The sequence below is a fragment of the Cervus elaphus genome, chromosome 19 (assembly GCF_910594005.1).
Source record: "Cervus elaphus chromosome 19, mCerEla1.1, whole genome shotgun sequence".
NCBI lineage: Eukaryota > Metazoa > Chordata > Mammalia > Artiodactyla > Cervidae > Cervus > Cervus elaphus.
The window spans coordinates 113290117-113317601 of record NC_057833.1 but is presented as its reverse complement, the minus strand read 5'-3'; positions in this window follow the sequence as shown (position 1 = coordinate 113317601).

Genomic DNA, 27485 nt, shown 5'->3' with positions numbered 1-27485 from the left:
TCAAGGAAATCAAGGCTCCTTTCATGTGTGATGTGCAAGACGGAATTGCTCTGCACGCAGTACAGGGGAATCGGGCCTCATCTCGCATCGAGGGGGAAGTCTCATGGTTTTTCTCGAGTTGCGGCGGGAACCTGGGGTATATTCTCGAGTTACGACGGGGATAGCCCTTCCACCCACGTGTTTGTTCAGCCACGTCAGGACTCTTGCCTAGTTGCGAGACACAACTCGGGATTCTCCTCGAGGCTTGGCAGGGCAATTGGAACGCCTCTCCAGCTGAGGCGGGAGACCAAGGGTCCCTTTCCACGTGCCACAGGAATCCTGGGACTCCTATCAAGTTTCACGAGGAGTCAGGCATCGTCTCCTTTGGAGGCACTGATCTCCGCGTACCTCTGGAGTTTTCAAAGAATGTGAGGCCTCCGGTCGAGATGAGGTGGGGAACTAGGTCTTTCTCTGTGGTCTCCACAGGGTATTCAGACATCCTTTCATCTTGGGAGATGCAAGACCAGCCTGCATTCAAGTCACTGCAGGGATATCCAGCCTTATTTCGCGTCAGGGCATCGCGGTGTCCATTCCACTTGAGGCCGCAAATTCAGGGTCCCTCTCACATACCTAGAGCTGAGAGAAGCCTCCTCTTGAGGTGCTTGTGGTAAGGTGGTATTCCTCTGGAGTCGAAGCCAGGGACTAACCTCTCATCTCGAGTTGATTTTTGGCCCACGGAGCTCTTTCGTGTTCCTACAGTGACCTCAGGATCCCTCTAGCCTTGAAGCAGTGTTCTTGGGGTTTCTCTGGAGTGCCATCAAGGAAATCAAGGCTCCTTTCATGTGTGATATGCAACACGGAATTGCTCTGCACGCAGTGCAGGGGAATCGGGCCTCATCTCGCGGCGAGGGGGAAGTCTCATGGTTTTTCTCGAGTTGCGGCGGGAACCTGGGGTATATTCTCGAGTTACGACGGGGATGGCCCTTCCACACACGTGTTTGTTCAGGGACGTCAGGACTCCTGCCTAGTTGCGAGGGACAACTCTGGATTCTCCTCGAGGCTTGGCAGGGCAATTGGGACGCCTCTCCAGCTGAGGCGGGAGACCAAGGGTCCCTTTCCAAGTGCCACAGGAATCCTGGGACTCCTATCAAGTTTCACGAGGAATCAGGCATCGTCTCCTTTGGAGGCACTGATCTCCGCGTACCTCTGGAGTTTTCAAAGGATGTGAGGCTATTGGTCGCGATGAGGTGGGGAACTAAGTTTTTCTCCGTGCTTTCCACAGGGGATTCAGACATCCTTTCGTCCTGGGAGATGCAAGACGAGCCTGCATTGAAGTCACTGCAGGGATATCCGGCCTTATTTCGAGTCAGGGCATCGCGGTGTCCATTCCACTTGAGGCCGCAAACTCAGGGTCCCTCTCACATACCTAGAGCTGAGAGAAGCCTCCTCTTGAGGTGCTTGTGGTAAGGTGGTATTCCTCTGGAGACGAATCCAGGGACTAACCTCTCTTTTCGAGTTGATTTTTGGTCCACAGAGTTCTTTAGTGTTGCTACAGTGACCTCAGGATCCCTCTATCCTTGAAACAGTGTTCTTGGGGTTTCTCTGGAGTGCCATCAAGGAAATCAAGGCTCCTTTCATGTGTGATGTTCAAGACGGAATTGCTCTGCACGCAGTACAGGGGAATCGGGCCTCATCTCGCATCGAGGGGGAAGTCTCATGGTTTTTCTCGAGTTGCGGCGGGAACCTGGGGTATATTCTCGAGTTACGACGGGGATGGCACTTCCACCCACGTGTTTGTTCAGCCACGTCAGGACTCCTGCCTAGTTGCGAGGGACAACTCGGGATTCTCCTCGAGGCTTGGCAGGGCAATTGGAACGCCTCTCCAGCTGAGGCGGGAGACCAAGGGTCCCTTTCCACGTGCCACAGGAATCCTGGGACTCCTATCAAGTTTCACGAGGAGTCAGGCATCGTCTCCTTTGGAGGCACTGATCTCCGCATACCTCTGGAGTTTTCAAAGGATGTGAGGCTATTGGTCGCGATGAGGTGGGGAACTAGGTGTTTCTCTGTGGTCTCCACAGGGGATTCAGACATCCTTTCTTCTTGGGAGATGCAAGACGAGCCTGCATTCAAGTCACTGCAGGGATATCCGGCCTTATTTCGAGTCAGGGCATCGCGGTGTCCATTCCACTTGAGGCCGCAAACTCAGGGTCCCTCTCACATACCTAGAGCTGAGAGAAGCCTCCTCTTGAGGTGCTTGTGGTAAGGTGGTATTCCTCTGCAGACGAATCCAGGGACTAACGTCTCATCTCGAGTTGATTTTTGGTCCACAGAGTTCTTTCGTGTTGCTACAGTGACCTCAGGATCCCTCTATCCTTGAAACAGTGTTCTTGGGGTTTCTCTGGAGTGCCATCAAGAAAATCAAGGCTCCTTTCATGTGTGATGTGCAAGACGGAATTGCTCTGCACGCAGTACAGGGGAATCGGGCCTCATCTCGCATCGAGGGGGAAGTCTCATGGTTTTTCTCGAGTTGCGGCGGGAACCTGGGGTATATTCTCGAGTTACGACGGGGATGGCCCTTCCACCCACGTGTTTGTTCAGCCACGTAAGGACTCCTGCCTAGTTGCGAGGGACAACTCGGGATTCTACTCGAGGCTTGGCAGGGCAATTGGAACGCCTCTCCAGCTGAGGCGGGAGACCAAGGGTCCCTTTCCACGTGCCACAGGAATCCTGGGACTCCTATCAAGTTTCACGAGGAGTCAGGAATCCTCTCCTTTGGAGGCACTGATCTCCGCGTACCTCTGGAGTTTTCAAAGGATGTGAGGCCTCCGGTCGCGATGAGGTGGGGAACTAGGTGTTTCTCTGTGGTCTCCACAGGGGATTCAGACATCCTTTCTTCTTGGGAGATGCAAGACGAGCCTGCATTCAAGTCACTGCAGGGATATCCGGCCTTATTTCGAGTCAGGGCATCGCGGTGTCCATTCCACTTGAGGCCGCAAACTCAGGGTCCCTCTCACATACCTAGAGCTGAGAGAAGCCTCCTCTTGAGGTGCTTGTGGTAAGGTGGTATTCCTCAGGAGTCGAAGCCAGGGACTAACCTCTCATCTCGTGTTGATTTTTGGTCCACGGAGCTCTTTCGTGTTGCTACAGTGACCTCAGGATCCCTGTAGCCTTGAAACAGTGTTCTTGGGGTTTCTCTGGAGTGCCATCAAGGAAATCAAGGCTCCTTTCATGTGTGATGTGCAACACAGAATTGCTCTGCACGCAGTGCAGGGGAATCGGGCCTCATCTCGCGGCGACGGGGAAGTCTCATGGTTTTTCTCGAGTTGCGGCGGGAACCTGAGGTATATTCTCGAGTTACGACGGGGATGGCCCTTCCACACACGTGTTTGTTCAGCCAGGTCAGGACTCTTGCCTAGTTGTGAGACACAACTCGGGATTCTCCTCGAGGCTTGGCAAGGCAATTGGGACGCCTCTCCAGCTGAGGCGGGAGACCAAGGGTCCCTTTCCACGTGCCACAGGAATCCTGGGACTCGTATCAAGTTTCACGAGGAGTCAGGCATCGTCTCCTTTGGAGGCACTGATCTCCGCGTACCTCTGGAGTTTTCAAAGGATGTGAGGCCTCCGGTCGCGATGAGGTGGGGAACTAGGTGTTTCTCTGTGGTCTCCACAGGGGATTCAGACATCCTTTCATCTTGGGAGATGCAAGACGAGCCTGCATTCAAGTCACTGCAGGGATATCCAGCCTTATTTCGAGTCAGGGCATCGCGGTGTCCATTCCACTTGAGGCCGCAAACTCAGGGTCCCTCTCACATACCTAGAGCTGAGAGAAGCCTCCTCTTGAGGTGCTTGTGGTAAGGTGGTATTCCTCTGGAGTCGAAGCCAGGGACTAACCTCTCATCTCGAGTTGATTTTTGGCCCACGGAGCTCTTTCGTGTTGCTACAGTGACCTCAGGATCCCTCTAGCCTTGAAGCAGTGTTCTTGGGGTTTCTCTGGAGTGCCATCAAGGAAATCAAGGCTCCTTTCATGTGTGATATGCAACACGGAATTGCTCTGCACGCAGTGCAGGGGAATCGGGCCTCATCTCGCGGCGAGGGGGAAGTCTCATGGTTTTTCTCGAGTTGCGGCGGGAACCTGGGGTATATTCTCGAGTTACGACGGGGATGGCCCTTCCACCCACGTGTTTGTTCAGGGACGTCAGGACTCCTGCCTAGTTGCGAGGGACAACTCTGGATTCTCCTCGAGGCTTGGCAGGGCAATTGGGACGCCTCTCCAGCTGAGGCGGGAGACCAAGTGTCCCTTTCCAAGTGCCACAGGAATCCTGGGACTCCTATCAAGTTTCACGAGGAGTCAGGCATCGTCTCCTTTGGAGGCACTGATCTCCGCGTACCTCTGGAGTTTTCAAAGGATGTGAGGCTATTGGTCGCGATAGGTGGGGAACTAAGTTTTTCTCTGTGCTTTCCACAGGGGATTCAGACATCCTTTCGTCCTGGGAGATGCAAGACGAGCCTGCATTGAAGTCACTGCAGGGATATCCGGCCTTATTTCGAGTCAGGGCATCGCGGTGTCCATTCCACTTGAGGCCGCAAACTCAGGGTCCCTCTCACATACCTAGAGCTGAGAGAAGCCTCCTCTTGAGGTGCTTGTGGTAAGGTGGTATTCCTCTGGAGACGAATCCAGGGACTAACCTCTCTTTTCGAGTTGATTTTTGGTCCACAGAGTTCTTTCGTGTTGCTACAGTGACCTCAGGATCCCTCTATCCTTGAAACAGTGTTCTTGGGGTTTCTCTGGAGTGCCATCAAGGAAATCAAGGCTCCTTTCATGTGTGATGTGCAAGACGGAATTGCTCTGCACGCAGTACAGGGGAATCGGGCCTCATCTCGCATCGAGGGGGAAGTCTCATGGTTTTTCTCGAGTTGCGGCGGGAACCTGGGGTATATTCTCGAGTTACGACGGGGATGGCCCTTCCACCCACGTGTTTGTTCAGCCACGTCAGGACTCCTGCCTAGTTGCGAGGGACAACTCGGGATTCTCCTAGAGGCTTGGCAGGGCAATTGGAACGCCTCTCCAGCTGAGGCGGGAGACCAAGGGTCCCTTTCCACGTGCCACAGGAATCCTGGGACTCCTATCAAGTTTCACGAGGAGTCAGGCATCGTCTCCTTTGGAGGCACTGATCTCCGCGTACCTCTGGAGTTTTCAAAGGATGTGAGGCCTCCGGTCGCGATGAGGTGGGGAACTAGGTGTTTCTCTGTGGTCTCCACAGGGGATTCAGACATCCTTTCTTCTTGGGAGATGCAAGACGAGCCTGCATTCAAGTCACTGCAGGGATATCCGGCCTTATTTCGAGTCAGGGCATCGCGGTGTCCTTTACACTTGAGGCCGCAAACTCAGGGTCCCTCTCACATACCTAGAGCTGAGAGAAGCCTCCTCTTGAGGTGCTTGTGGTAAGGTGGTATTCCGCTGGAGTCGAAGCCAGGGACTAACCTCTCATCTCGAGTTGATTTTTGGCCCACGGAGCTCTTTCGTGTTGCTACAGTGACCTCAGGATCCCTCTATCCTTGAAACAGTGTTCTTGGGGTTTCTCTGGAGTGCCATCAAGGAAATCAAGGCTCCTTTCATGTGTGATGTGCAACACAGAATTGCTCTGCACGCAGTGCAGGGGAATCGGGCCTCATCTCGCGGCGAGGGGGAAGTCTCATGGTTTTTCTCGAGTTGCGGCGGGAACCTGGGGTATATTCTCGAGTTACGACGGGGATGGCCCTTCCACCCACGTGTTTGTTCAGCAACGTCAGGACTCCTGCCTAGTTGCGAGGGACAACTCGGGATTCTCCTCGAGGCTTGGCAGGGCAATTGGAACGCCTCTCCAGCTGAGGCGGGAGACCAAGTGTCCCTTTCCAAGTGCCACAGGAATCCTGGGACTCCTATCAAGTTTCACGAGGAGTCAGGCATCGTCTCCTTTGGAGGCACTGATCTCCGCGTACCTCTGGAGTTTTCCAAGGATGTAAGGCCTCCGGTCGCGATGAGGTGGGGAACTAAGTCTTTCTCTGTGCTTTCCACAGGGGATTCAGACATCCTTTCGTCCTGGGAGATGCAAGACGAGCCTGCATTGAAGTCACTGCAGGGATATCCGGCCTTATTTCGAGTCAGGGCATCGCGGTGTCCATTCCACTTGAGGCCGCAAACTCAGGGTCCCTCTCACATACCTAGAGCTGAGAGAAGCCTCCTCTTGAGGTGCTTGTGGTAAGGTGGTATTCCTCTGGAGACGAATCCAGGGACTAACCTCTCTTTTCGAGTTGATTTTTGGTCCACAGAGTTCTTTCGTGTTGCTACAGTGACCTCAGGATCCCTCTATCCTTGAAACAGTGTTCTTGGGGTTTCTCTGGAGTGCCATCAAGGAAATCAAGGCTCCTTTCATGTATGATGTGCAAGACGGAATTGCTCTGCACGCAGTACAGGGGAATCGGGCCTCATCTCGCATCGAGGGGGAAATCTCATGGGTTTTCTCGAGTTGCGGCGGGAACCTGGGGTATATTCTCGAGTTACGACGGGGATGGCCCTTCCACCCACGTGTTTGTTCAGCCACGTCAGGACTCCTGCCTAGTTGCGAGGGACAACTCGGGATTCTCCTCGAGGCTTGGCAGGGCAATTGGAACGCCTCTCCAGCTGAGGCGGGAGACCAAGGGTCCCTTTCCACGTGCCACAAGAATCCTGGGACTCCTATCAAGTTTCACGAGGAGTCAGGCATCGTCTCCTTTGGAGACACTGATCTCCGCGTACCTCTGGAGTTTTCAAAGGATGTGAGGCCTCCGGTCGCGATGAGGTGGGGAAGTAGGTGTTTCTCTGTGGTCTCCACAGGGGATTCAGACATCCTTTCTTCTTGGGAGATGCAAGACGAGCCTGCATTCAAGTCACTGCAGGGATATCCGGCCTTATTTCGCGTCAGGGCATCGCGGTGTCCATTCCACTTGAGGCCGCAAACTCAGGATCCCTCTCACATACCTAGAGCTGAGAGAAGCCTCCTCTTGAAGTGCTTGTTGTAAAGTGGTATTCCTCAGGAGTCGAAGCCAGGGACTAACCTCTCATCTCGTGTTGATTCTTGGTCCACGGAGCTCTTTCGTGTTGCTACAGTGACGTCAGGATCCCTCTAGCCTTGAAACAGTGTTCTTGGGGTTTCTCTGGAGTGCCATCAAGGAAATCAAGGCTCCTTTCATGTGTGATGTGCAAGACGGAATTGCTCTGCACGCAGTGCAGGGGAATCGGGCCTCATCTCGCGGCGAGGGGGAAGTCTCATGGTTTTTCTCGAGTTGCGGCGGGAACCTGGGGTATATTCTCGAGTTACGACGGGGATGGCTCTTCTACACACTTGTGTGTTCAGCCATGTCAGGACTCCTGCCTAGTTGCGAGGGACAACTCGGGATTCTCCTCGAGGCTTTGCAGGGCAATTGGGACGCCTCTCCAGCTGAGACGGGAGACCAAGGGTCCCTTTCCACGTGCCACAGGAATCCTGGGTCTCCTATCAAGTTTCACGAGGAGTCAGGCATCGTCTCCTTTGGAGGCACTGATCTCCGCATACCTCTGGAGTTTTCAAAGGATTTGAGGCCTCCGGTCGCGATGAGGTGGGGAACTAGGTCTTTCTCTGTGGTCTCCACAGGGGATTCAGACACCCTTTCGTCTTGGGAGATGCAAGACGAGCCTGCATTCCAGTCACTGCAGGGATATCCGGCCTTATTTTGAGTCAGGGCATCGCGGTGTCCTTTCCACTTGAGGCCGCAAACTCAGGGTCCCTCTCACATACCTAGAGCTGAGAGAAGCCTCCTCTTGAGGTGCTTGTGGTAAGGTGGTATTCCGCTGGAGTCGAAGCCAGGGACTAACCTCTCATCTCGAGTTGATTTTTGGCCCACGGAGCTCTTTCGTGTTGCTACAGTGACCTCAGGATCCCTCTATCCTTGAAACAGTGTTCTTGGGGTTTCTCTGGAGTGCCATCAAGGAAATCAAGGCTCCTTTCATGTGTGATGTGCAACACAGAATTGCTCTGCACGCAGTGCAGGGGAATCGGGCCTCATCTCGCGGCGAGGGGGAAGTCTCATGGTTTTTCTCGAGTTGCGGCGGGAACCTGGGGTATATTCTCGAGTTACGACGGGGATGGCCCTTCCACCCACGTGTTTGTTCAGCAACGTCAGGACTCCTGCCTAGTTGCGAGGGACAACTCGGGATTCTCCTCGAAGCTTGGCAGGGCAATTGGAACGCCTCTCCAGCTGAGGCGGGAGACCAAGTGTCCCTTTCCAAGTGCCACAGGAATCCTGGGACTCCTATCAAGTTTCACGAGGAGTCAGGCATCGTCTCCTTTGGAGGCACTGATCTCCGCGTACCTCTGGAGTTTTCAAAGGATGTAAGGCCTCCGGTCGCGATGAGGTGGGGAACTAAGTCTTTCTCTGTGCTTTCCACAGGGGATTCAGACATCCTTTCGTCCTGGGAGATGCAAGACGAGCCTGCATTGAAGTCACTGCAGGGATATCCGGCCTTATTTCGAGTCAGGGCATCGCGGTGTCCATTCCACTTGAGGCCGCAAACTCAGGGTCCCTCTCACATACCTAGAGCTGAGAGAAGCCTCCTCTTGAGGTGCTTGTGGTAAGGTGGTATTCCTCTGGAGACGAATCCAGGGACTAACCTCTCTTTTCGAGTTGATTTTTGGTCCACAGAGTTCTTTCGTGTTGCTACAGTGACCTCAGGATCCCTCTATCCTTGAAACAGTGTTCTTGGGGTTTCTCTGGAGTGCCATCAAGGAAATCAAGGCTCCTTTCATGTGTGATGTGCAACACGGAATTGCTCTGCACGCAGTGCAGGGGAATCGTGCCTCATCTCGCATCGAGGGGGAAGTCTCATGGTTTTTCTCGAGTTGCGGCGGGAACCTGGGGTATATTCTCGAGTTACGACGGGGATGGCCCTTCCACCCACGTGTTTGTTCAGCCACGTCAGGACTCCTGCCTAGTTGCGAGGGACAACTCGGGATTCTCCTCGAGGCTTGGCAAGGCAATTGGGACGCCTCTCCAGCTGAGGCGGGAGACCAAGGGTCCCTTTCCATGTGCCACAAGAATCCTGGGACTCCTATCAAGTTTCACGAGGAGTCAGGCATCGTCTCCTTTGGAGGCACTGATCTCCACGTACCTCTGGAGTTTTCAAAGGATGTGAGGCCTCCGGTCGCGATGAGGTGGGGAACTAGGGGTTTCTCTGTGGTCTCCACAGGGGATTCAGACATCCTTTCATCTTGGGAGATGCAAGACAAGCCTGCTTTCCAGTCACTGCAGGGATATCCGGCCTTATTTCGAGTCAGGGCATCGCGGTGTCCATTCCACTTGAGGCCGCAAACTCAGGATCCCTCTCACATACCTAGAGCTGAGAGAAGCCTCCTCTTGAGGTGCTTGTGGTAAGGTGGTATTCCTCAGGAGTCGAAGCCAGGGACTAACCTCTCATCTCGTGTTGATTCTTGGTCCACGGAGCTCTTTCGTGTTGCTACAGTGACCTCAGGATCCCTTTAGCCTTGAAACACTGTTCCTGGGGTTTCTCTGGAGTGCCATCAAGGAAATCAAGGCTCCTTTCATGTGTGATGTGCAACACGGAATTGCTCTGCACGCAGTGCAGGGGAATCGGGCCTCATCTCGCGGCGAGGGGGAAGTCTCATGGTTTTTCTCGAGTTGCGGCGGGAACCTGGGGTATATTCTCGAGTTACGACGGGGATGGCCCTTCCACACACGTGTGTGTTCAGCCATGTCAGGACTCCTGCCTAGTTGCGAGGGACAACTCGGGATTCTCCTCGAGGCTTGGCAGGGCAATTGGGACGCCTCTCCAGCTGAGGCGGGAGACCAAGGGTCCCTTTCCACGTTCCACAGGAATCCTGGGTCTCCTATCAAGTTTCATGAGGAGTCAGGCATCGTCTCCTTTGGAGGCACTGATCTCCGCATACCTCTGGAGTTTTCAAAGGATTTGAGGCCTCCTGTCGCGATGAGGTGGGGAACTAGGTCTTTCTCTGTGGTCTCCACAGGGGATTCAGACACCCTTTCGTCTTGGGAGATGCAAGACGAGCCTGCTTTCCAGTCACTGCAGGGATATCCGGCCTTATTTCGAGTCAGGGCTTCGCGGTGTCCATTCCACTTGAGACCGCAAACTCAGGATTCCTCTCACATACCTAGAGCTGAGAGAAGCCTCCTCTTGAGATGCTTGTGGTAAGGTGGTATTCCTCTGGAGTCGAAGCCAGGGACTAACCTCTCATCTCGAGGTGATTTTTGGTCCACGGAGCTCTTTCGTGTTGCTACAGTGACCTCAGGATCCCTCTAGCCTTGAAACAGTGTTCTTGGGGTTTCTCTGGAGTGCCATGAAGGAAATCAAGGCTCCTTTCATGTGTGATGTGCAACACAGAATTGCTCTGCACGCAGTGCAGGGGAATCGGGCCTCATCTCGCGGCGAGGGGGAAGTCTCATGGTTTTTCTCGAGTTGCGGCGGGAACCTGGGGTATATTCTCGAGTTACGACGGGGATGGCCCTTCCACACACGTGTTTGTTCAGCCACGTCAGGACTCTTGCCTAGTTGCGAGACACAACTCGGGATTCTCCTCGAGGCTTGGCAAGGCAATTGGGCCGCCTCTCCAGCTGAGGCGGGAGACCAAGGGTCCCTTTCCACGTGCCACATGAATCCTGGGACTCCTATCAAGTTTCACGAGGAGTCAGGCATCATCTCCTTTGGAGGCACTGATCTCCGCGTACCTCTGGAGTTTTCAAAGGATGTGAGGCCTCCGGTCGCGATGAGGTGGGGAAATAGGTCTTTCTCTGTGGTCTCCACAGGGGATTCAGACATCCTTTCATCTTGGGAGATGCAAGACGAGCCTGCATTCAAGTCACTGCAGGGATATCCGGCCTTATTTCGCGTCAGGGCATCGCGGTGTCCATTCCACTTGAGGCCGCAAACTCAGGGTCCCTCTCACATACCTAGAGTTGAGAGAAGCCTCCTTTTGAGGTGCTTGTGGTAAGGTGGTATTCCTCTGGAGACGAATCCAGGGACTAACCTCTCTTTTCGAGTTGATTTTTGGTCCACAGAGTTCTTTCGTGTTGCTACAGTGACCTCAGGATCCCTCTATCCTTGAAACAGTGTTCTTGGGGGTTCTCTGGAGTGCCATCAAGGAAATAAAGGCTCCTTTCATGTGTGATGTGCAAGACGGAATTGCTCTGCATGCAGTACAGGGGAATCGGGCCTCATCTCGCATCGAGGGGGAAGTCTCATGGTTTCTCTCGAGTTGCGGCGGGAACCTGGGGTATATTCTCGAGTTACGACGGGGATGGCCCTTCCACCCACGTGTTTGCTCAGCCACGTCAGGACTCCTGCCTAGTTGCGAGGGACAACTCGGGATTCTCCTCGAGGCTTGGCAGGCCAATTGGAATGCCTCTCCAGCTGAAGCGGGAGACCAAGGGTCCCTTTCCACGTGCCACAGGAATCCTGGGACTCCTATCAAGTATCACGAGGAGTCAGGCATCGTCTCCTTTGGAGGCACTGATCTCCGCGTACCTCTGGAGTTTTCAAAGGATGTGAGGCCTCCGGTCGCGATGAGGTGGGGAACTAGGTGTTTCTCTGTGGGCTCCACAGGGGATTCAGACATCCTTTCTTCTTTGGAGATACAAGACGAGCCTGTATTCAAGTCACTGCAGGGATATCCAGCCTTATTTCGCGTCAGGGCATCGCGGTGTCCATTCCACTTGAGGCCACAAACTCAGGGTCCCTCTCACATACCTAGAGCTGAGAGAAGCCTCCTCTTGAGGTGCTTGTGGTAAGGTGGTATTCCTCTGGAGTCGAAGCCAGGGACTAACCTCTCATCTCGAGTTGATTTTTGGTCCACGGAGCTCTTTCGTGTTGCTACAGTGACCTCAGGATCCCTCTAGCCTTGAAACAGTGTTCTTGGGGTTTCTCTGGAGTGCCATCAAGGAAATCAAGGCTCCTTTCATGTGTGATGTGCAACACGGAATTGCTCTGCACGCAGTGCAGGGGAATCGGGCCTCATCTCGCGGCGAGGGGGAAGTCTCATGGTTTTTCTCGAGTTGCGGCGGGAACCTGGGGTATATTCTCGAGTTACGACGGGGATGGCCCTTCCACCCACGTGTTTCTTCAGCGACGTCAGGACTCCTGCCTAGTTGCGAGGGAAAACTCTGGATTCTCCTCGAGGCTTGGCAGGGCAATTGGGACGCCTCTCCAGCTGAGGCGGGAGACCAAGTGTCCCTATCCAAATGCCCCAGGAATCCTGGGACTCCTATCAAGTTTCACGAGGAGTCAGGCATCGTCTCCTTTGGAGGCACTGATCTCCGCGTACCTCTGGAGTTTTCAAAGGATGTGAGGCTATCGGTCGCGATGAGGTGGGGAACTAAGTCTTTCTCTGTGCTTTCCACAGGGGATTCAGACATCCTTTCGTCCTGGGAGATGTAAGACGAGCCTGCATTGAAGTCACTGCAGGGATAGCCGGCCTTATTTCGAGTCAGGGCATCGCGGTGTCCATTCCACTTGAGGCCGCAAACTCAGGGTCCCTCTCACATACCTAGAGCTGAGAGAAGCCTCCTCTTGAGGTGCTTGTGGTAAGGTGGTATTCCTCTGGAGACGAATCCAGGGACTAACCTCTCTTTTCGAGTTGATTTTTGGTCCACAGAGTTCTTTCGTGTTGCTACAGTGACCTCAGGATCCCTCTATCCTTGAAACAGTGTTCTTGGGGTTTCTATGGAGTGCCATCAAGGAAATCAAGGCTCCTTTCATGTGTGATGTGCAAGACGGAATTGCTCTGCACGCAGTACAGGGGAATCGGGCCTCATCTCGCATCGAGGGGGAAGTCTCATGGTTTTTGTCGAGTTGCGGCGGGAACCTGGGGTATATTCTCGAGTTACGACGGGGATGGCCCTTCCACCCACGTGTTTGTTCAGCCACGTCAGGACTCCTGCCTAGTTGCGAGGGACAACTCGGGATTCTCCTCGAGGCTTGGCAGGGCAATTGGAACGCCTCTCCAGCTGAGGCGGGAGACCAAGTGTCCCTTTCCACGTGCCACAAGAATCCTGGGACTCCTATCAAGTTTCGCGAGGAGTCAGGCATCGTCTCCTTTGGAGGCACTGATCTCCGCGTACCTCTGAAGTTTTCAAAGGATGTGAGGCCTCCGGTCGCGATGAGGTGGGGAACTAGGTCTTTCTCTGTGGTCTCCACAGGGGATTCAGACATCCTTTCTTCTTTGGAGATGCAAGACGAGCCTGCATTCAAGTCACTGCAGGGATATCCGGCCTTATTTCGCGTCAGGGCATCGCGGTGTCCATTCCACTTGAGGCCGCAAACTCAGGGTCCCTCTCACATACCTAGAGCTGAGAGAAGCCTCCTCTTGAGGTGCTTGTGGTAAGGTGGTATTCCTCAGGAGTCGAAGCCAGGGACTAACCTCTCATCTCGTGCTGATTCTTGGTCCACGGAGCTTTTTCTTGTTGCTACAGTGACCTCAGGATCCCTCTAGCCTTGAAACAGTGTTCTTGGGGTTTCTCTGGAGTGCCATCAAGGAAATCAAGGCTCCTTTCATGTGTGATGTGCAAGACGGAATTGCTCTGCACGCAGTGCAGGGGAATCGGGCGTCATCTCGCGGCGAGGGGGAAGTCTCATGGTTTTTCTCGAGTTGCAGCGGGAACCTGGGGTATATTCTCGAGTTACGACGGGGATGGCCCTTCCACACACGTGTGTGTTCAGCCATGTCAGGACTCCTGCCTAGTTGCGAGGGACAACTCGGGATTCTCCTCGAGGCTTTGCAGGGCAATTGGGACGCCTCTCCAGCTGAGACGGGAGACCAAGGGTCCCTTTCCATGTGCCACAGGAATCCTGGGTCTCCTATCAAGTTTCACGAGGAGTCAGGCATCGTCTCCTTTGGAGGCAATGATCTCCGCATACCTCTGGAGTTTTCAAAGGATTTGAGGCCTCCTGTCGCGATGAGGTGGGGAACTAGGTCTTTCTCTGTGGTCTCCACAGGGGATTCAGACACCCTTTCGTCTTGGGAGATGCAAGACGAGCCTGCATTCCAGTCACTGCAGGGATATCCGGCCTTATTTCGAGTCAGGGCATCGCGGTGTCCATTCCACTTGAGGCCGCAAACTCAGGGTCCCTCTCACATACCTAGAGCTGAGAGAAGCCTCCTCTTGAGGTGCTTGTGGTAAGGTGGTATTCCTCTGGAGTCGAAGCCAGGGACTAACCTCTCATCTCGAGTTGATTTTTTGTCCACGAAGCTCTTTCGTGTTGCTACAGTGACCTCAGGATCCCTCTAGCCTTGAAACAGTGTTCTTGGGGTTTCTCTGGAGTGCCATGAAGGAAATCAAGGCTCCTTTCATGTGTGATGTGCAACACAGAAATGCTCTGCACACAGTGCAGGGGAATCGGGCCTCATCTCGCGGCGAGGGGGAGTCTCATGGTTTTTCTCGAGTTGCGGCAGGAACCTGGGGTATATTCTCGAGTTACGACGGGGATGGCCCTTCCACACACGTGTTTGTTCAGCCACGTCAGGACTCCTGCCTAGTTGCGAGGGACAACTCGGGATTCTCCTCGAGGCTTGGCAAGGCATTTGGAACGCCTCTCCAGCTGAGGCGGGAGACCAAGGGTCCCTTTCCACGTGCCACAGGAATCCTGGGACTCCTATCAAGTTTCACGAGGAGTCAGGCATCGTCTCCTTTGGAGGCACTGATCTCCGCGTACCTCTGGAGTTTTCAAAGGATGTGAGGCCTCCGGTCGCGATGAGGTGGGGAACTAGGTCTTTCTCTGTGGTCTCCACAGGGGATTCAGACATCCTTTCATCTTGGGAGATGCAAGACGAGCCTGCATTCAAGTCACTGCAGGGATATCCAGCCTTATTTCGCGTCAGGGCATCGCGGTGTCCATTCCACTTGAGGCCGCAAACTCAGGGTCCCTCTCACATACCTAGAGCTGAGAGAAGCCTCCTCTTGAGGTGCTTGTGGTAAGGTGGTATTCCTCTGGAGTCGAAGCCAGGGACTAACCTCTCATCTCGAGTTGATTTTTGGCCCACGGAGCTCTTTCGTGTTGCTACAGTGACCTCAGGATCCCTCTAGCCTTGAAGCAGTGTTCTTGGGGTTGCTCTGGAGTGCCATCAAGGAAATCAAGGCTCCTTTCATGTGTGATATGCAACACGGAATTGCTCTGCACGCAGTGCAGGGGAATCGGGCCTCATCTCGCGGCGAGGGGGAAGTCTCATGGTTTTTCTCGAGTTGCGGCGGGAACCTGGGGTATATTCTCGAGTTACGACGGGGATGGCCCTTCCACCCACGTGTTTGTTCAGGGACGTCAGGACTCCTGCCTAGTTGCGAGGGACAACTCTGGATTCTCCTCGAGGCTTGGCAGGGCAATTGGGACGCCTCTCCAGCTGAGGCGGGAGACCAAGTGTCCCTTTCCAACTGCCACAGGAATCCTGGGACTCCTATCAAGTTTCACGAGGAGTCAGGCATCGTCTCCTTTGGAGGCACTGATCTCCGCGTACCTCTGGAGTTTTCAAAGGATGTGAGGCTATTGGTCGCGATGAGGTGGGGAACTAAGTTTTTCTCTGTGCTTTCCACAGGGGATTCAGACATCCTTTCGTCCTGGGAGATGCAAGACGAGCCTGCATTGAAGTCACTGCAGGGATATCCGGCCTTATTTCGAGTCAGGGCATCGCGGTGTCCATTCCACTTGAGGCCGCAAACTCAGGGTCCCTCTCACATACCTAGAGCTGAGAGAAGCCTCCTCTTGAGGTGCTTGTGGTAAGGTGGTATTCCTCTGGAGACGAATCCAGGGACTAACCTCTCTTTTCGAGTTGATTTTTGGTCCACAGAGTTCTTTCGTGTTGCTACAGTGACCTCAGGATCCCTCTATCCTTGAAACAGTGTTCTTGGGGTTTCTCTGGAGTGCCATCAAGGAAATCAAGGCTCCTTTCATGTGTGATGTGCAAGACGGAATTGCTCTGCACGCAGTACAGGGGAATCGGGCCTCATCTCGCATCGAGGGGGAAGTCTCATGGTTTTTCTCGAGTTGCGGCGGGAACCTGGGGTATATTCTCGAGTTACGACGGGGATGGCACTTCCCCCCACGTGTTTGTTCAGCCACGTCAGGACTCCTGCCTAGTTGCGAGGGACAACTCGGGATTCTCCTCGAGGCTTGGCAGGGCAATTGGAACGCCTCTCCAGCTGAGGCGGGAGACCAAGGGTCCCTTTCCACGTGCCACAGGAATCCTGGGACTCCTATCAAATTTCACGAGGAGTCAGGCATCGTCTCCTTTGGAGGCACTGATCTCCGCGTACCTCTGGAGTTTTCAAAGGATGTGAGGCCTCCGGTCGCGATGAGGTGGGGAACTAGGTGTTTCTCTGTGGTCTCCACAGGGGATTCAGACATCCTTTCTTCTTGCGAGATGCAAGACGAGCCTGCATTCAAGTCACTGCAGGGATATCCGGCCTTATTTCGAGTCAGGGCATCGCGGTGTCCATTCCACTTGAGGCCGCAAACTCAGGGTCCCTCTCACATACCTAGAGCTGAGAGAAGCCTCCTCTTGAGGTGCTTGTGGTAAGGTGGTATTCCTCTGGAGACGAATCCAGGGACTAACCTCTCTTTTCGAGTTGATTTTTGGTCCACAGAGTTCTTTCGTGTTGCTACAGTGACCTCAGGATCCCTCTATCCTTGAAACAGTGTTCTTGGGGTTTCTCTGGAGTGCCATCAAGGAAATCAAGGCTCCTTTCATGTGTGATGTGCAAGACGGAATTGCTCTGCACGCAGTACAGGGGAATCGGGCCTCATCTCGCATCGAGGGGGAAGTCTCATGGTTTTTCTCGAGTTGCGGCGGGAACCTGGGGTATATTCTCGAGTTACGACGGGGATGGCCCTTCCACCCACGTGTTTGTTCAGCCACGTCAGGACTCCTGCCTAGTTGCGAGGGACAACTCGGGATTCTCCTCGAGGCTTGGCAGGGCAATTGGAACGCCTCTCCAGCTGAGGCGGGAGACCAAGGGTCCCTTTCCACGTGCCACAGGAATCCTGGGACTCCTATCAAGTTTCACGAGGAGTCAGGCATCGTCTCCTTTGGAGGCACTGATCTCCGCGTACCTCTGGAGTTTTCAAAGGATGTGAGGCCTCCGGTCGCGATGAGGTGGGGAACTAGGTGTTTCTCTGTGGTCTCCACAGGGGATTCAGACATCCTTTCTTCTTGGGAGATGCAAGACGAGCCTGCATTCAAGTCACTGCAGGGATATCCGTCCTTATTTCGAGTCAGGGCATCGCGGTGTCCATTCCACTTGAGGCCGCAAACTCAGGGTCCCTCTCACATACCTAGAGCTGAGAGAAGCCTCCTCTTGAGGTGCTTGTGGTAAGGTGGTATTCCTCAGGAGTCGAAGCCAGGGACTAACCTCTCATCTCGAGTTGATTTTTGGTCCACGGAGCTCTTTCGTGTTGCTACAGTGACCTCAGGATCCCTCTAGCCTTGAAACAGTGTTCTTGGGGTTTCTCTGGAGTGCCATCAAGGAAATCAAGGCTCCTTTCATGTGTGATGTTCAACACGGAATTGCTCTGCACGCAGTGCAGGGGAATCGGGCCTCATCTCGAGGCGAGGGGGAAGTCTCATGGTTTTTCTCGAGTTGCGGCGGGAACCTGAGGTATATTCTCGAGTTACCACGGGGATGGCCCTTCCACACACGTGTTTGTTCAGCCAGGTCAGGACTCTTGCCTAGTTGCGAGACACAACTCGGGATTCTCCTCGAGGCTTGGCAAGGCAATTGGGACGCCTCTCCAGCTGAGGCGGGAGACCAAGGGTCCCTTTCCACGTGCCACAGGAATCCTGGGACTCGTATCAAGTTTCACGAGGAGTCAGGCATCGTCTCCTTTGGAGGCACTGATCTCCGCGTACCTCTGGAGTTTTCAAAGGATGTGAGGCCTCCGGTCGCGATGAGGTGGGGAACTAGGTCTTTCTCTGTGGTCTCCACAGGGGATTCAGACATCCTTTCATCTTGGGAGATGCAAGACGAGCCTGCATTCAAGTCACTGCAGGGATATCCAGCCTTATTTCGCGTCAGGGCATCGCGGTGTCCATTCCACTTGAGGCCGCAAACTCAGGGTCCCTCTCACATACCTAGAGCTGAGAGAAGCCTCCTCTTGAGGTGCTTGTGGTAAGGTGGTATTCCTCAGGAGTCGAAGCCAGGGACTAATCTCTCATCTCGAGTTGATTTTTGGCCCACGGAGCTCTTTCGTGTTGCTACAGTGACCTCAGGATCCCTCTAGCCTTGAAGCAGTGTTCTTGGGGTTTCTCTGGAGTGCCATCAAGGAAATCAAGGCTCCTTTCATGTGTGATATGCAACACGGAATTGCTCTGCACGCAGTGCAGGGGAATCGGGCCTCATCTCGCGGCGAGGGGGAAGTCTCATGGTTTTTCTCGAGTTGCGGCGGGAACCTGGGGTATATTCTCGAGTTACGACGGGGATGGCCCTTCCACCCACGTGTTTGTTCAGGGACGTCAGGACTCCTGCCTAGTTGCGAGGGACAACTCTGGATTCTCCTCGAGGCTTGGCAGGGCAATTGGGACGCCTCTCCAGCTGAGGCGGGAGACCAAGTGTCCCTTTCCAAGTGCCACAGGAATCCTGGGACTCCTATCAAGTTTCACGAGGAGTCAGGCATCGTCTCCTTTGGAGGCACTGATCTCCGCGTACCTCTGGAGTTTTCAAAGGATGTGAGGCTATTGGTCGCGATGAGGTGGGGAACTAAGTTTTTCTCTGTGCTTTCCACAGGGGATTCAGACATCCTTTCGTCCTGGGAGATGCAAGACGAGCCTGCATTGAAGTCACTGCAGGGATATCCGGCCTTATTTCGAGTCAGGGCATCGCGGTGTCCATTCCACTTGAGGCCGCAAACTCAGGGTCCCTCTCACATACCTAGAGCTGAGAGAAGCCTCCTCTTGAGGTGCTTGTGGTAAGGTGGTATTCCTCTGGAGACGAATCCAGGGACTAACCTCTCTTTTCGAGTTGATTTTTGGTCCACAGAGTTCTTTCGTGTTGCTACAGTGACCTCAGGATCCCTCTATCCTTGAAACAGTGTTCTTGGGGTTTCTCTGGAGTGCCATCAAGGAAATCAAGGCTCCTTTCATGTGTGATGTGCAAGACGGAATTGCTCTGCACGCAGTACAGGGGAATCGGGCCTCATCTCGCATCGAGGGGGAAGTCTCATGGTTTTTCTCGAGTTGCGGCGGGAACCTGGGGTATATTCTCGAGTTACGACGGGGATGGCACTTCCCCCCACGTGTTTGTTCAGCCACGTCAGGACTCCTGCCTAGTTGCGAGGGACAACTCGGGATTCTCCTCGAGGCTTGGCAGGGCAATTGGAACGCCTCTCCAGCTGAGGCGGGAGACCAAGGGTCCCTTTCCACGTGCCACAGGAATCCTGGGACTCCTATCAAGTTTCACGAGGAGTCAGGCATCGTCTCCTTTGGAGGCACTGATCTCCGCGTACCTCTGGAGTTTTCAAAGGATGTGAGGCCTCCGGTCGCGATGAGGTGGGGAACTAGGTGTTTCTCTGTGGTCTCCACAGGGGATTCAGACATCCTTTCTTCTTGCGAGATGCAAGACGAGCCTGCATTCAAGTCACTGCAGGGATATCCGGCCTTATTTCGAGTCAGGGCATCGCGGTGTCCATTCCACTTGAGGCCGCAAACTCAGGGTCCCTCTCACATACCTAGAGCTGAGAGAAGCCTCCTCTTGAGGTGCTTGTGGTAAGGTGGTATTCCTCTGGAGACGAATCCAGGGACTAACCTCTCTTTTCGAGTTGAGTTTTGGTCCACAGAGTTCTTTCGTGTTGCTACAGTGACCTCAGGATCCCTCTATCCTTGAAACAGTGTTCTTGGGGTTTCTCTGGAGTGCCATCAAGAAAATCAAGGCTCCTTTCATGTGTGATGTGCAAGACGGAATTGCTCTGCACGCAGTACAGGGGAATCGGGCCTCATCTCGCATCGAGGGGGAAGTCTCATGGTTTTTCTCGAGTTGCGGCGGGAACCTGGGGTATATTCTCGAGTTACGACGGGGATGGCCCTTCCACACACTTGTGTGTTCAGCCATGTCAGGACTCCTGCCTAGTTGCGAGGGACAACTCGGGATTCTCCTCGAGGCTTGGCAGGGCAATTGGAACGCCTCTCCAGCTGAGGCGGGAGACCAAGGGTCCCTTTCCACGTGCCACAGGAATCCTGGGACTCCTATCAAGTTTCACGAGGAGTCAGGCATCGTCTCCTTTGGAGGCACTGATCTCCGCGTACCTCTGGAGTTTTCAAAGGATGTGAGGCCTCCGGTCGCGATGAGGTGGGGAACTAGGTGTTTCTCTGTGGTCTCCACAGGGGATTCAGACATCCTTTCTTCTTGGGAGATGCAAGACGAGCCTGCATTCAAGTCACTGCAGGGATATCCAGCCTTATTTCGCGTCAGGGCATCAAGGTGTCCATTCCACTTGAGGCCGCAAACTCAGGGTCCCTCTCACATACCTAGAGTTGAGAGAAGCCTCTTCTTGAGGTGCTTGTGGTAAGGTGGTATTCCTCTGGAGACGAATCCAGGGACTAACCTCTCTTTTCGAGTTGATTTTTGGTCCACAGAGTTCTTTCGTGTTGCTACAGTGACCTCAGGATCCCTCTATCCTTGAAACAGTGTTCTTGGGGGTTCTCTGGAGTGCCATCAAGGAAATCAAGGCTCCGTTCATGTGTGATGTGCAACACGGAATTGCTCTGCACGCAGTGCAGGGGAATCGGGCCTCATCTCGCGGCGAGGGGGAAGTCTCATGGTTTTTCTCGAGTTGCGGCGGGAACCTGGGGTATATTCTCGAGTTACGACGGGGATGGCCCTTCCACCCACGTGTTTGTTCAGCCACGTCAGGACTCCTGCCTAGTTGCGAGGGACAACTCTGGATTCTCCTCGAGGCTTGGCAGGGCAATTGGGACGCCTCTCCAGCTGAGGCGGGAGACCAAGAGTCCCTTTCCAAGTGCCACAGGAATCCTGGGACTCCTATCAAGTTTCACGAGGAGTCAGGCATCGTCTCCTTTGGAGGCACTGATCTCCGCGTACCTCTGGAGTTTTCAAAGGATGTGAGGCTATCGATCGCGATGAGGTGGGGAACTAAGTTTTTCTCTGTGCTTTCCACAGGGGATTCAGACATCCTTTCATCCTGGGAGATGCAAGACGAGCCTGCATTGAAGTCACTGCAGGGATATCCGGCCTTATTTCGAGTCAGGGCATCGCGGTGTCCATTCCACTTGAGGCCGCAAACTCAGGGTCCCTCTCACATACCTAGAGCTGAGAGAAGCCTCCTCTTGAGGTGCTTGTGGTAAGGTGGTATTCCTCTGGAGACGAATCCAGGGACTAACCTCTCTTTTCGAGTTGATTTTTGGTCCACAGAGTTCTTTCGTGTTGCTACAGTGACCTCAGGATCCCTCTATCCTTGAAACAGTGTTCTTGGGGTTTCTCTGGAGTGCCATCAAGGAAATCAAGGCTCCTTTCATGTGTGATGTGCAAGACGGAATTGCTCTGCACGCAGTACAGGGGAATCGGGCCTCATCTCGCATCGAGGGGGAAGTCTCATGGTTTTTCTCGAGTTGCGGCGGGAACCTGGGGTATATTCTCGAGTTACGACGGGGATGGCCCTTCCACCCACGTGTTTGTTCAGCCACGTCAGGACTCCTGCCTAGTTGCGAGGGACAACTCGGGATTCTCCTCGAGGCTTGGCAGGGCAATTGGAACGCCTCTCCAGCTGAGGCGGGAGACCAAGGGTCCCTTTCCACGTGCCACAGGAATCCTGGGACTCCTATCAAGTTTCACGAGGAGTCAGGCATCGTCTCCTTTGGAGGCACTGATCTCCGCGTACCTCTGGAGTTTTCAAAGGATGTGAGGCCTCCGGTCGCGATGAGGTGGGGAACTAGGTGTTTCTCTGTGGTCTCCACAGGGGATTCAGACATCCTTTCTTCTTGGGAGATGCAAGACGAGCCTGCATTCAAGTCACTGCAGGGATATCCGGCCTTATTTCGAGTCAGGGCATCGCGATGTCCATTCCACTTGAGGCCGCAAACTCAGGGTCCCTCTCACATACCTAGAGCTGAGAGAAGCCTCCTCTTGAGGTGCTTGTGGTAAGGTGGTATTCCTCAGGAGTCGAAGCCAGGGACTAACCTCTCATCTCGAGTTGATTTTTGGTCCACGGAGCTCTTTCGTGTTGCTACAGTGACCTCAGGATCCCTCTAGCCTTGAAACAGTGTTCTTGGGGTTTCTCTGGAGTGCCATCAAGGAAATCAAGGCTCCTTTCATGTGTGATGTGCAACACGGAATTGCTCTGCACGCAGTGCAGGGGAATCGGGCCTCATCTCGCGGCGAGGGGGAAGTCTCATGGTTTTTCTCGAGTTGCGGCGGGAACCTGAGGTATATTCTCGAGTTACGACGGGGATGGCCCTTCCACACACGTGTTTGTTCAGCCAGGTCAGGACTCTTGCCTAGTTGCGAGACACAACTCGGGATTCTCCTCGAGGCTTGGCAAGGCAATTGGGACGCCTCTCCAGCTGAGGCGGGAGACCAAGGGTCCCTTTCCACGTGCCACAGGAATCCTGGGACTCCTATCAAGTTTCACGAGGAGTCAGGCATCGTCTCCTTTGGAGGCACTGATCTCCGCGTACCTCTGGAGTTTTCAAAGGATGTGAGGCCTCCGGTCGCGATGAGGTGGGGAACTAGGTCTTTCTCTGTGGTCTCCACAGGGGATTCAGACATCCTTTTATCTTGGGAGATGCAAGACGAGCCTGCATTCAAGTCATTGCAGGGATATCCAGCCTTATTTCGCGTCAGGGCATCGCGGTGTCCATTCCACTTGAGGCCGCAAACTCAGGGTCCCTCTCACATACCTAGAGCTGAGAGAAGCCTCCTCTTGAGGTGCTTGTGGTAAGGTGGTATTTCTCTGGAGTCGAAGCCAGGGACTAACCTCTCATCTCGAGTTGATTTTTGGCCCACGGAGCTCTTTCGTGTTGCTACAGTGACCTCAGGATCCCTCTAGCCTTGAAACAGTGTTCTTGGGGTTTCTCTGGAGTGCCATCAAGGAAATCAAGGCTCCTTTCATGTGTGATGTGCAACACGGAATTGCTCTGCACGCAGTGCAGGGGAATCGGGCCTCATCTCGCGGCGAGGGGGAAGTCTCATGGTATTTCTCGATTTGCGGAGGGAACCTGGGGTATATTCTCGAGTTACGACGGGAATGGCCATTCCACCCACGTGTTTCTTCAGCGACGTCAGGACTCCTGCCTAGTTGCGAGGGACAACTCTGGATTCTCCTCGAGGCTTGGCAGTGCAATTGGGATGCCTCTCCAGCTGATGCGGGAGACCAAGTGTCCCTTTCCAAGTGCCACAGGAATCCTGGGACTCCGATCAAGTTTCACGAGGAGTCAGGCATCGTCTCCTTTGGAGGCACTGATCTCCGCGTACCTCTGGAGTTTTCAAAGGATGTGAGGCTATCGGTCGCGATGAGGTGGGGAACGAAGTCTTTCTCTGTGCTTTCCCCAGGGGATTCAGACATCCTTTCGTCCTGGGAGATGCAAGACGAGCCTGCATTCAAGTCACTGCAGGGATATCCGGCCTTATTTCGAGTCAGGGCATCGCGGTGTCCATTCCACTTGAGGCCGCAAACTCAGGGTCCCTTTCACATACCTAGAGCTGAGAGAAGCCTCCTCTTGAGGTGCTTGTGGTAAGGTGGTATTCCTCTGGAGACGAATCCAGGGACTAACCTCTCTTTTCGAGTTGATTTTTGGTCCACAGAGTTCTTTCGTGTTGCTTCAGTGACCTCAGGATCCCTCTATCCTTGAAACAGTGTTCTTGGGGTTTCTCTGGAGTGCCATCAAGGAAATCAAGGCTCCTTTCATGTGTGATGTGCAAGACGGAATTGCTCTGCACGCAGTACAGGGGAATCGGGCCTCATCTCGCATCGAGGGGGAAGTCTCATGGTTTTTCTCGAGTTGCGGCGGGAACCTGGGGTATATTCTCGAGTTACGACGGGGATAGCCCTTCCACCCACGTGTTTGTTCAGCCACGTCAGGACTCCTGCCTAGTTGCGAGGGACAACTCGGGATTCTCCTCGAGGCTTGGCAGGGCAATTGGATCGCCTCTCCAGCTGAGGCGGGAGACCAAGGGTCCCTTTCCACGTGCCACAGGAATCCTGGGACTCCTATCAAGTTTCACGAGGAGTCAGGCATCGTCACCTTTGGAGGCACTGATCTCCGCGTACCTCTGGAGTTTTCAAAGGATGTGAGGCCTCCGGTCGCGATGAGGTGGGGAACTAGGTGTTTCTCTGTGGTCTCCACAGGGGATTCAGACATCCTTTCTTCTTGGGAGATGCAAGATGAGCCTGCATTCAAGTCACTGCAGGGATATCCGGCCTTATTTTGAGTCAGGGCATCGCGGTGTCCATTCCACTTGAGGCCGCAAACTCAGGGTCCCTCTCACATACCTAGAGCTGAGAGAAGCCTCCTCTTGAGGTGCTTGTGGTAAGGTGGTATTCCTCTGGAGACGAATCCAGGGACTAACCTCTCTTTTCGAGTTGATTTTTGGTCCACAGAGTTCTTTCGTGTTGCTACAGTGACCTCAGGATCCCTCTATCCTTGAAACAGTGTTCTTGGGGTTTCTCTGGAGTGCCATCAAGGAAATCAAGGCTCCTTTCATGTGTGATGTGCAAGACGGAATTGCTCTGCACGCAGTACAGGGGAATCGGGCCTATCTCGCATCGAGGGGGAAGTCTCATGGTTTTTCTCGAGTTGCGGCGGGAACCTGGGGTATATTCTCGAGTTACGACGGGGATGGCCCTTCCACCCACGTGTTTGTTCAGCCACGTCAGGACTCCTGCCTAGTTGCGAGGGACAACTCGGGATTCTCCTCGAGGCTTGGCAGGGCAATTGGAACGCCTCTCCAGCTGAGGCGGGAGACCAAGGGTCCCTTTCCACGTGCCACAGGAATCCTGGGACTCCTATCAAGTTTCACGAGGAGTCAGGCATCGTCTCCTTTGGAGGCACTGATCTCCGCGTACCTCTGGAGTTTTCAAAGGATGTGAGGCCTCCGGTCGCGATGAGGTGGGGAACTAGGTGTTTCTCTGTGGTCTCCACAGGGGATTCAGACATCCTTTCTTCTTGGGAGATGCAAGACGAGCCTGCATTCAAGTCACTGCAGGGATATCCGGCCTTATTTCGAGTCAGGGCATCGCGGTGTCCATTCCACTTGAGGCCGCAAACTCAGGGTCCCTCTCACATACCTAGAGCTGAGAGAAGCCTCCTCTTGAGGTGCTTGTGGTAAGGTGGTATTCCTCAGGAGTCGAAGCCAGGGACTAACCTCTCATCTCGAGTTGATTTTTGGTCCACGGAGCTCTTTCGTGTTGCTACAGTGACCTCAGGATCCCTCTAGCCTTGAAACAGTGTTCTTGGGGTTTCTCTGGAGTGCCATCAAGGAAATCAAGGCTCCTTTCATGTGTGATGTGCAACACGGAATTGCTCTGCACGCAGTGCAGGGGAATCGGGCCTCATCTCGCGGCGAGGGGGAAGTCTCATGGTTTTTCTCGAGTTGCGGCGGGAACCTGAGGTATATTCTCGAGTTACGACGGGGATGGCCCTTCCACACACGTGTTTGTTCAGCCAGGTCAGGACTCTTGCCTAGTTGCGAGACACAACTCGGGATTCTCCTCGAGGCTTGGCAAGGCAATTGGGACGCCTCTCCAGCTGAGGCGGGAGACCAAGGGTCCCTTTCCACGTGCCACAGGAATCCTGGGACTCGTATCAAGTTTCACGAGGAGTCAGGCATCGTCTCCTTTGGAGGCACTGATCTCCGCGTACCTCTGGAGTTTTCAAAGGATGTGAGGCCTCCGGTCGCGATGAGGTGGGGAACTAGGTCTTTCTCTGTGGTCTCCACAGGGGATTCAGACATCCTTTCATCTTGGGAGATGCAAGACGAGCCTGCATTCAAGTCACTGCAGGGATATCCAGCCTTATTTCGCGTCAGGGCATCGCGGTGTCCATTCCACTTGAGGCCACAAACTCAGGGTCCCTCTCACATACCTAGAGCTGAGAGAAGCCTCCTCTTGAGGTGCTTGTGGTAAGGTGGTATTCCTCAGGAGTCGAAGCCAGGGACTAACCTCTCATCTCGAGTTGATTTTTGGCCCACGGAGCTCTTTCGTGTTGCTACAGTGACCTCAGGATCCCTCTAGCCTTGAAGCAGTGTTCTTGGGGTTTCTCTGGAGTGCCATCAAGGAAATCAAGGCTCCTTTCATCTGTGATATGCAACACGGAATTGCTCTGCACGCAGTGCAGGGGAATCGGGCCTCATCTCGCGGCGAGGGGGAAGTCTCATGGTTTTTCTCGAGTTGCGGCGGGAACCTGGGGTATATTCTCGAGTTACGACGGGGATGGCCCTTCCACCCACGTGTTTGTTCAGGGACGTCAGGACTCCTGCCTAGTTGCGAGGGACAACTCTGGATTCTCCTCGAGGCTTGGCAGGGCAATTGGGACGCCTCTCCAGCTGAGGCGGGAGACCAAGTGTCCCTTTCCAAGTGCCACAGGAATCCTGGGACTCCTATCAAGTTTCACGAGGAGTCAGGCATCGTCTCCTTTGGAGGCACTGATCTCCGCGTACCTCTGGAGTTTTCAAAGGATGTGAGGCTATTGGTCGCGATGAGGTGGGGAACTAAGTTTTTCTCTGTGCTTTCCATAGGGGATTCAGACATCCTTTCGTCCTGGGAGATGCAAGACGAGCCTGCATTGAAGTCACTGCAGGGATATCCGGCCTTATTTCGAGTCAGGGCATCGCGGTGTCCATTCCACTTGAGGCCGCAAACTCAGGGTCCCTCTCACATACCTAGAGCTGAGAGAAGCCTCCTCTTGAGGTGCTTGTGGTAAGGTGGTATTCCTCTGGAGACGAATCCAGGGACTAACCTCTCTTTTCGAGTTGATTTTTGGTCCACAGAGTTCTTTCGTGTTGCTACAGTGACCTCAGGATCCCTCTATCCTTGAAACAGTGTTCTTGGGGTTTCTCTGGAGTGCCATCAAGGAAATCAAGGCTCCTTTCATGTGTGATGTGCAAGACGGAATTGCTCTGCACGCAGTACAGGGGAATCGGGCCTCATCTCGCATCGAGGGGGAAGTCTCATGGTTTTTCTCGAGTTGCGGCGGGAACCTGGGGTATATTCTCGAGTTACGACGGGGATGGCACTTCCCCCCACGTGTTTGTTCAGCCACGTCAGGACTCCTGCCTAGTTGCGAGGGACAACTCGGGATTCTCCTCGAGGCTTGGCAGGGCAATTGGAACGCCTCTCCAGCTGAGGCGGGAGACCAAGGGTCCCTTTCCACGTGCCACAGGAATCCTGGGACTCCTATCAAGTTTCACGAGGAGTCAGGCATCGTCTCCTTTGGAGGCACTGATCTCCGCGTACCTCTGGAGTTTTCAAAGGATGTGAGGCCTCCGGTCGC